Here is a 9,622-nt window from a genome sequence, read left to right as displayed (position 1 = left end):
CTGAATTAGGATTCAGTATTTTTTGAGGTGGGCAGTAGTATGATGCAAGTGGAATCTAAGAAAATTCTACATGGCAATGGTAAGAAAGAAAGATTTGAAAGAAGGAGGGGCATGGCCAGGTAACAGACTATGATCTAAATCAGAGTGGATGAAGATTTGAACTCTGGTTAGCAGTCAGGATAGAAGGAAGATATTAAAGAAATCTACATTTAAAGTTCAGGATTTGAAATCTGAAAAACAAAGTAGGAGCCACAGATGCTAGTTATCATGGAAAACAGTAGCATCTTGATAGAAATAAAGAGATTGGGAGGGACATATGATGAACCCAATTTTGGCCATGTTGAACTTTAAGTAGTGACAGAACATTTGGAGATATGAGGCTGGAACTCAGAAAAGAGATTCAAGCTGGAAGTACATTTGGGTGTCACTAGCAAAATGTTAATTGCTGAAATCATTAGAATGTATGATCTCTTTGATGGAAAAACAGCAACAAAGAAAATCAGAGAAACAGGGGCTGCAGAAGGGAAAAGACTAAAAATAGGTTCTTCTCATACTTCTATGCTCAATTATTAGCAGAAAACGTGACCACTTTAGTTTTAAAATTACAGCCAGCAACTTTTATAATGGTGCCTATCTTGCAACGACCCTCCGTCTCCAGGAATGGCTTATGGCTGCAGGGGTGGGGTCCAATGGCCATGTTGCTTCATGACCTTGCATCTTGGGCACCGATGAAGAGAATATAAACCTGGTTCAAGGGAAGGTATTCTCTCTCTGTGTCTCTCTCTGTCTCTCTCTGTCTCTCTGGCATTTACAACTTGGAATGGAAAGACTTTGCTACCAGGAGTCACATTTATGCTAAAGCCCCGTAGAAAAAGTCAACCAAATCCTATCTCTAAGGTCTCTGAAGCTTAATCCCCAAGGTCTGTTTTTCAATTCTCCATAACACATCAGTCTCTTCCAACAAACGCCATCCCTCTCCTTTTTGCTTTCAAGCACTTGAAATCAGTTTCCATTGCTATGAGCAAAACAATTAATACTACTGTCTTAGTCCATTTAGGCTGCTATAACAAAATACCAGAGACTGGGTAGCTTATAAACAACAGCAATTTATTTCTCTCACATCTGGAGGCTGGGAAGTCTAGGATAGAGGCCCTGGCAGATTTGGTGTCTGGTGAGAACCCACTTCCTGGTTCATGGACAAAGGGTTCAGCCCTCATGACCTAATAACCTCTCAAAGACCCTCCTCTGAACATCATCACAGTGAAAATTAGGTTTCAACACATGAATTTGCCCCATGGGAGGTGAAGATGGGGACCAAACACCATAACAACGACAAATATTTAATGACCATTCCTTCAGCGCTACTCCAACTTTAGGGTGGATATGAATCACCTAGGCATCTTGTTAAATGTAGATTCTGATTTATTGGGCCTGGGGTGGAGTCTGGGATTCTGTATTTCTAACCAGCTTCCAGATGATGCCATTACTGCTGATCTGAAGACACACTTGAAGTAGCAAGGCACCACATAACACTAGCTCTTTCCTCAAGGAACTCATAGTCTCGCAATGCAGACAAGCCACATGCCTGTGAAATAAATAAATAATTCAAGGTATCACAGAAAGTACACTGGAGTGATTTTAGCCTTGGCTCTGTTTAATCCTACAGTGTTCAGAAGCACCTGGAAGGCTCAGTTGGTTAAGCGTTCAACTTTGGCTCAGGTCATGATCTCACGATTCGTGAATTTTGAGCCCTGCATTGGGATCTCTGCTGTAAGCACAGAGCCCACTTCCAATCCTGTTTCCCTTTCTGCCCCTACCCCACACTCTCTCTCAAAAATTAACATTAAAAAAAACCTACAATGTTCAAACTTGCAAATCACTGCATCAAACTGGACCTCAGTTTCTGTATCTGTAAAGGGAGAGTGACAAGATGACTATCACATCCTTCTCAACTGTTAAATTCAATCTGTGATTAGAATTAAGATTAATTACACAAACAGGGGTAATTAATGCCAGCTTAGACAATTATCCATTATATGTGTATAATAAGAAAAGCTATTTCTTTTTTTTAATGTTTATTTCTGAGAGAGAAAGAGAGAGCCAGAGAGCGAGTGGGGGAGGGGCAGAGAGAGAAGGAGATACAGAATCTGAAGCAGGCTCCAAGCTGTCAGCACAGAGCCTGACATGGGGCTCGACCCCACAAACTGCAAGATCATAACCTGAGCCAAAGTCAGGTGCCCCAACTGAACCCCCCAGGTGCCCCAAGATAAGTTATTTCTAATAAAAATATACACTTTATGATCTCAAAAATGTGCACAATATATTGAGTGGAAAATCAGTTTAACAATATCTATAATATTGTCTTATGAATTCATGGTTAATTCTAACTTTTCCTCTTTATCTTTTTCTGGATTTCCTACTATTATAGGTAATATTTTTATAAGAAACCCCAAATCTATAATTTTTTTTAATGTTTATTTATTTTGAGGGAGAGAGAGACAGAGTGCAAGTAGGGGAGGGACAGAGAGAGAGGGAGACGCAGAATCCAAAGCCAGCTCCAGGCTCTGAGCTGTCAGCACAGAGCCCGATGCAGGGCTCGAACTCACGAACTGTGAGATCATGACCTGAGCTGAAGTCAGATGCTTTACTGACTGAGCCACCCAGGTGGCCCTAGAAACCCCAAATCTATAAAAGATAGTGCCCATCCTTGTCAATCCCTGACTGTCCCAACCCTACCCAACTGCTCCCCACCTGAGCTCTGAGTTGGGGATGGCTCAGTCTATCAATACATTTGAAGCTTCCTTCCCATGAGTGAACAGAATCCGGAATTCGTTTGTCTAGTGTTCCTGGAGGGAAATGGAGACCCCCAGGAATTCAGTTACCATTTCATCTGACTGGCCTCCTGCCCAGCTTCTGGTTTTCACCCTAGCTCCCTGTTGGGATAGGAGCCCAGCCCTGAACCCTGGCCAAAAAAGCTGTAGCTCTTGCTCCACTTAATTCTGGCCAATCCAGGAGATAAATCCTGCTAGCGGTACCACAACCACTACCCATCTCAGCTTCCCCAGTTACTAGATTGTCTGCTTTAGCCCAGGAGACCTCCCAGAACTGAAGCTTAGATAACAGCTCAGATAATGGGATATCCAGCAAAACCTGAGAAATTCTCCCCCAGGCCTAACACATTAGCCTGCCAAAAGCCTTTACAAATGACTTCTTTACATTCACAAGTAGACTGACTAGAGATACAGCAACACGTTTTGCAGGCTAATTCACTGTATTGACCAAAAAAAGCCGCTGTAGCTTCAGAGGTAAAATGTATGTGCTATTCAATCATGGTGTGAGCACATACTTTTATGTCTCTACCCTTACATCATTGGAAAAATTGTGATCATATAACATCTTTGGGACTTGGTTTCCTCATCTGTAAACTGACTGGACAACTCTCAAGTCTGTTCAATTAAAATTCTAGATAAATTTCTTTACCAAGCAATTATATTCACTTTTTGGCCCCATCCTGTTTCTCCCATTGCATTCATACTGCTAAGTATAGCCCTGATCTCATGTTATTATTATTTTTGTAATAGGATAGAACAATCTTACTCTTCACAAAAAGGTTTTCAGTAAATGAGCTTTTCAGTGGAGAAGAGATAACATGAAAATGAGCCTGGAGCCACCAGGAGCAGTAGCTCAGCTCAGGGCCTAAGGTCCTCCTTGCCCAGGTGGTGAGGCAAGGGTGTATACTCCCCTCCCTTTATTAGCTTATCCTGCTGTGTCCTGATGCCACTCAGACGTTTCATCATTTTCTGCTGAAGCAGACCTTCTACAAAATCATCAGATTCTATCTTGCACTCTCTCTCTGCATGGATACCACTGATTCCATGTATACATTCTATCTACTCTTTTTCAAAAGCATGACATTGACCTGGAATCTTGTGAGGCTGCTCAACACTTCGGATTGACATCCAATGATCTAAGTTAAGACCCAGCTTTTCTGCACGTCAAAGAAGGGCACGGTGTCCCTCTGTCGTGCCCTTGTCTCCTTGCTGGCCACTGCTACTGGATGATCTCTCCCACTATTTTATAGTTAGTTGTATGTGTGAGTTGTTTGTTTGTTGTTGTTGCTTTTTTTCCCCCTATGACTTCCTTGAAGACAGAGGTTTTGTCGTGCTTGGTCCTTGCAGCTGAGTGCAAACCAACACAAAATACTCCACTCCACACTTGAACAAAATTTGCGAAATAAGTTTTCTTTATAGTTCTTAACAGTTCCTTGCATCCTGAAAACGTCATTTTCAGATAAAATTTGTCATTTTGAACATCAGAGCAACCTTAAGAATTTTGGCTATTTGATAGCAGGAAAAGGGAGGGGCATGGCAATTATTTTATGAATTAGTAGAGTCTACCTTCCTCAAAAACAATTTAGGGCAGGTCACAGTGCCCCAGAATAAGCAAAAAGAGGGGGCAACTGGCAAACTTCACCTTACTGGTGCTCAGAAGCCCTGAAGCTATCTCCCCAGAGAGCAGGGCGAAATCAGCTCACAAGAATTCGTATGATAAGAACAGAGGCACCTGAAAAAGCACCAGAACATCAAGGCTTACAATAAAAGTGTCAGCCTCCTGGTGGAGCTTGAGCTGGGCTGCAATAATTTTCTCCCTGATGAACTGACTTCAAAGATTCCTTGGGTCACTTGAAGAACATTTGGTAAAATATGTAAATATTAGTTTCTCTTCTTACCTCTAGTAGAGAAAAAGTGCTTTGAGAGCCTAGCAGAGAAGAGAGCTGTTAAAAAATAATTTTCAGAAAATGGTAAAATCATGGCTCCCATACAGCCATTAAAATGAACATGGGTTATAGAGGTTTTTTTTTTTTTAATCATATGACATGAGGGAACCAGAGAGATGTTATAAACCAGTTCAAAGGAAAAGTCAAAGCAGCACAAATTCACAAGGATTAAAGGAACGTTGTAAATAGGGCCAAACTACTTTTTTCATGTGGCGGAGGAAGTAAATTAAAATCACTGCTGGATCAGACATAATATACATCTATCAGTTGCCTACCACTGTGGCAGAATAGCTCAAAGACATTGCACTGGGCTAGAATCTATCTTATCATCTGAAGGGATTGCTATGCACAAGGCCGGCTTTCCATTGAAACGAAATTTTTTCTACAGAATTTACTTGACCCAGCTGCCCTAACAGCTTTCTTTAACATAACAGATGTTGCGGCCACGCTTTGGCAAGCAAATGACTGTCATGTCATAATTGAATCCTCTACCGGGATCTGAGATGCCAATATTTCATACTGCCTTTTAAAATGCCACACATGGCAGAAAAAAAAAAAAAAAGAACCTTATTTTTTAAAGTTCCTTAGCAGCCTGACATTTTCTATTAGATATTCTCTACCTCTGTGAAGAATCAGGACACAGGGTTTTCCTAATAAACAAGGCCAAATTATTTTCTCAAAAAGTAATACTGACTCTGCTCAAATCCTCAGATGAGTATTCACTTGAGACCCTAGGGTCTTGTGCCATAAATGGTGGAAGACAATTTGGGCCTGAGAAGGTTTGAAGGCTGGTGTTAACTATCACCAGGCTTTGTTCACACTTCCAATAACTGCTTCAGGAACAGCATGTCCCTGATGGGCCCACAGTATTTCTGTTGCTTTAGAACTGCTCCTGGGGTGCCTGGGTGGCTCAGCAGGTTAAGCATCCAACTTTGGCTCAGGTCATGATCTCATGGTCGTGAGTTTGAGCCCTGTGTCAGGCTCTGTGCTGACAGCTCGGAGCCTGGAGCCTGTTTCAGATTCTGTGTCTCCCTCTCTCTCTGCCCCTCCCCCACTCATATTCTCCCTCTCCCTCTCTCTCTCACTCTCTCTCAGAAATAAATAAACATTAAAAATTTTTTTAAAAAGGGGCGCCTGGGTGGCTCAGTCAGTTAAGCATCCGACTTTGGCTCAGGTCATGATCTCACAGTTTGTGAGTTTGAGCCCTGCGTCAGGCTCTGTGCTGACAGCTCAGAGCCTGGAGTCTGCTTCAGATTCTGTGTCTCCCTCTCTGACCCTCCCCCGTTCATACTCTGTCTCTCTGTGTCTCAAAAGTAAATAAACATTGAAAAAAAAATTTTTTTTAATTGTTTTTAAAAATAAAAAAACAACTGCTCTCAGTGGTGTCTGTGCTTTCTCTTTTACGTCAGTTGCCCAACTGGTAGAAACAAAGGTACAGCCCTGCAAGGTAGACCTTAGATGCAAAGGGAGGAACAGATGAGGAAGCTGAGCTCTTCTTCCCTTTGTCCCCTTCCCCTGGCAATCAGTAACCTCACCCCTTAGCCATCTTCCTCCTGCACCACCATGGGGTTCTCCCCTTGTTATTCTACCTCAGCCCAGGCACTGAAGAGCCTTTGTTCACTATTCCAACTTGTTTTGCGGGCATATCTCTTCTTTGGGTTTCATCCCCTCAGCTCCCTCCAGGAGCTCCACTCTACTCCCTCCTAGTCTTGGCCCCTCCCTCTCCTCAGCAAGGTTTCTCTTATCTTTTTTTCCAGTCAAGGCAGCTGGCAGCTTTCCTCAGAATCTAAAGACTCATGTAATCTTGAGGGAGGCAAAGGCGGCTGGCAGGAGGGATTAGGATCCCCTTTTCTAAGCAGGGAGGAGGGTGGTTCCTAGAGAGCCAGGCACTCTGTAAACTACCAACGGGCTGCTTTGACCATAAAAGCAGTTCAGCCTGGCCTTTGGTGAATGTCTATTTTTTTTTTTTTTCAGTAGAATTGTATCCTCATGGACCCACCAGCGTAAGTTAACAGCAAAATATACATTCCAATAGCTGAATGAGTTGACCTGTTGTATGGGGTTACTTAGTATTGTTCATTTAAATACTGGAGAATGTCTGTCAAATACAATGGTTTTCGCTGTAGCACAGTTGATGTTAAACTGTTCTGACAGTAAGTAGGCAATAGGTTCAGCAGCTCTAAAGGAAAATCGTGGTCTGTATTAATAAAACCATGTCATCAGCATTGAGAAGGGTGCATTCTCTACTATTTACTATGCCTTGCAGCCTCCTCTCTTTTAACAGCTGTATCAAGTTATATATGATGGATCTATAATGCCAAATTAGGACACTCCTCTGTTTTATATACATTTAGAATTGGAATTTTGCCCTACCCATAGGAACTCAGAATGTATACCAGGATTATAGAATTTGATAGATAAATAGATTCATTCAAAAGATACTCATTGAGTGCATTATTGTTCTATGAACTGGAGATACAAAATAAATAAGACATGGTCTCTGTGGAGAAGACAGTGCAAATGAGTATTACCGCATTTTCACAAGGTTAGGATATGACTGTCAGTCATTGTATTCTGGTGTCAAGGATTCCTGAAACTTTATTAATTTAAATAGAAATGAAATTCAGTGGTGCTGTTATGTATGATACATGGTCTTATGGGAGCACTAATAAGTGATCTGATCAGAAAATAAAATCACCATAAACCCACATTATTTTAATTCTGATATATTTTTTAATAAAACAATAAAAGTAACACATGCTTATTGTAAAAAGTCCTACACAATCCCATCACTTCATTATTCTTAACTATGTTTTTATTGGAATAAAGGGAATAATACTGGTCAGTAGTAGATTACTTTTAAAACTTGTTCATTCTTCATGTAAGATAATGAGCTAATTCAGAAAAAAAGGGTTTGCTTAAGTTGGTTGCATCAATCCAACTTGAAGTCTTCCACTGAAATCAATCATAACCACCCCTTTCCCCTAAAAGACAAACAAGTTAAAAAATTATCTGAACTTAATAAGTCAACATGTCACTCCAGGTAAGCCATTTGAAAAGTTGTTTTACAAAATTTGCAGGATATATTTGACTTTTCAGAGTCTTTTTTGGACCAGATGAAATATTAAAGATCAATATGAAATCTGAACAAATTATCAGCAACAAAATTGAATTGGTAATTAATAATTACCAAACAACAAAAGTCCAAAACTGATGGTTTACACAAGTGAATTCTATCAAACATTTAAAGGAGAATTAATATCTATTCTGCTCAAACTATTCAAAAAAATAGAAGAGGAAGGAAAGCTTCCAAAAACATTTTATAACCCCAGCATTACCCTGATACCAAAGCCAGATAAGGAAACCACAAAAAAAGAAAAGTACCGCCCAATATACCTGATGAACACAGATGCAAAAATCCTCAGCAAAATATGAGTAAACTACATTCAAAAATATATTAAAATGATGATTCACCATGATCAAGTGGGATTTATTCTGTGGATGCAAGGGCAGTTCAGTATTTGTAAATCAATCAACATGATATACCACATCAACAAAATTAAGGATAAAAAAATCACATGATTATCTCAAGAGATGAAGAAAAAGCAGTTGAAAAAATTCAACATGCATTGATGATAAAAACTCTCAACTCACCCATTCATGATAAAAAGTAGGTTTAGAGGGAACATACTTCAACATAATAAAAGCCACGTATGAAAAACCCACAGCTAACACTCAATGAAGAGAAATTGAGAGCTTTTCCTCTAAAATCAGGAAAAAGACAAGGATGTGCACTCTCACCACTGTTATTCAACATAATACTGGAAATCAGAGCCAGAAATCTGATAGCCACAGCAATCAGAGAAGAAAAATAAATTAGAGGCATCCATATTAGTGAAGAAAAAGTTAAACTATCACTATTTGCAGAAGACATGATCTATACATAGAAAACCCTAAAGATTCTACCAAAAACTACAAGAATAAGTAAATTCAGTAAAGTTTTAGGACACAAAATCAATACCCAGAAATCAGTAGTGTTTCTATACACCAATAATGAAGTAGCTGAAAGAGAAATTAAGAAAACAATCTCGTTTACAACTGCACCAAAAAGAATAAAATACTTAGGAATAAACCTAACCGAAGAGGTGAAAGACCTGTACACTGAAAACTATAAAACACTGATGAAAGAAACTGAAGACAATACAAACAAATGTAAAGTTATTCCATGCTGGAATTGGATTGGAAGAATTAATATTGTTAAAATTTCCATATTACCCAAAGCAATCTACAGATATAATGTAATCCCTATAAAAATACCAGCAATATTTTTTACAAAACTAGAACAAATAATACTAAAGTCTGTGTGAAACCACAAAAGACCTGAAATAGCCAGAGCAACCTTGAGAAAAAAACAAAGCTGGAGGTATCACAATTCCCGATCTCAAGATATACCACAAAGCTATAGTAATTAAAATAGTAAGGCACTAGCACAAAAACAGACACATAGGTCAACAGAACAGAACAGAGAGCCCATAGATAAACCATGATTATATGGTCAATTAATCTATAACAAAGGATGATGAATATACAATGGGGAAAAGACAGTCTCTTCAATAAATGGTGCTAGGAGCAAGACAGCTATGTGTAAAAGAGTGAAACCGGTCCACTTTCTTATAGCACACACAAAAAATAAACTCAAATGTATTAAATACTGAAGTGTATGACCTGAAACCATAAAAAAATACTTAGAAGAGGACATAGGCTGTAATTTCTCTGACAATGGCTGTAGTAACATTTTTCTAGGTACGTCTCCTGAGACAAGAGAAATAAAAGCAAAAATAAACT

At 39.6% G+C, this 9,622-nt stretch overlaps 1 pseudogene; it reads right to left on the bottom strand.

Annotated features, from left to right (window-relative positions):
- Positions 1-3,689: 3,689 nt before the first annotated feature.
- Positions 3,690-7,313, bottom strand: LOC121036379 (NADH dehydrogenase [ubiquinone] iron-sulfur protein 5-like; annotated as a pseudogene).
- Between the last annotated feature and the right edge of the window lie 2,309 nt (positions 7,314-9,622).

Source organism: Herpailurus yagouaroundi, unplaced genomic scaffold (genome assembly GCF_014898765.1).
Source record: "Herpailurus yagouaroundi ecotype Mexico unplaced genomic scaffold, PumYag 28, whole genome shotgun sequence".
NCBI classification, from domain to species: domain Eukaryota; kingdom Metazoa; phylum Chordata; class Mammalia; order Carnivora; family Felidae; genus Herpailurus; species Herpailurus yagouaroundi.
This window is presented reverse-complemented; position numbering and strand designations above follow the sequence as displayed.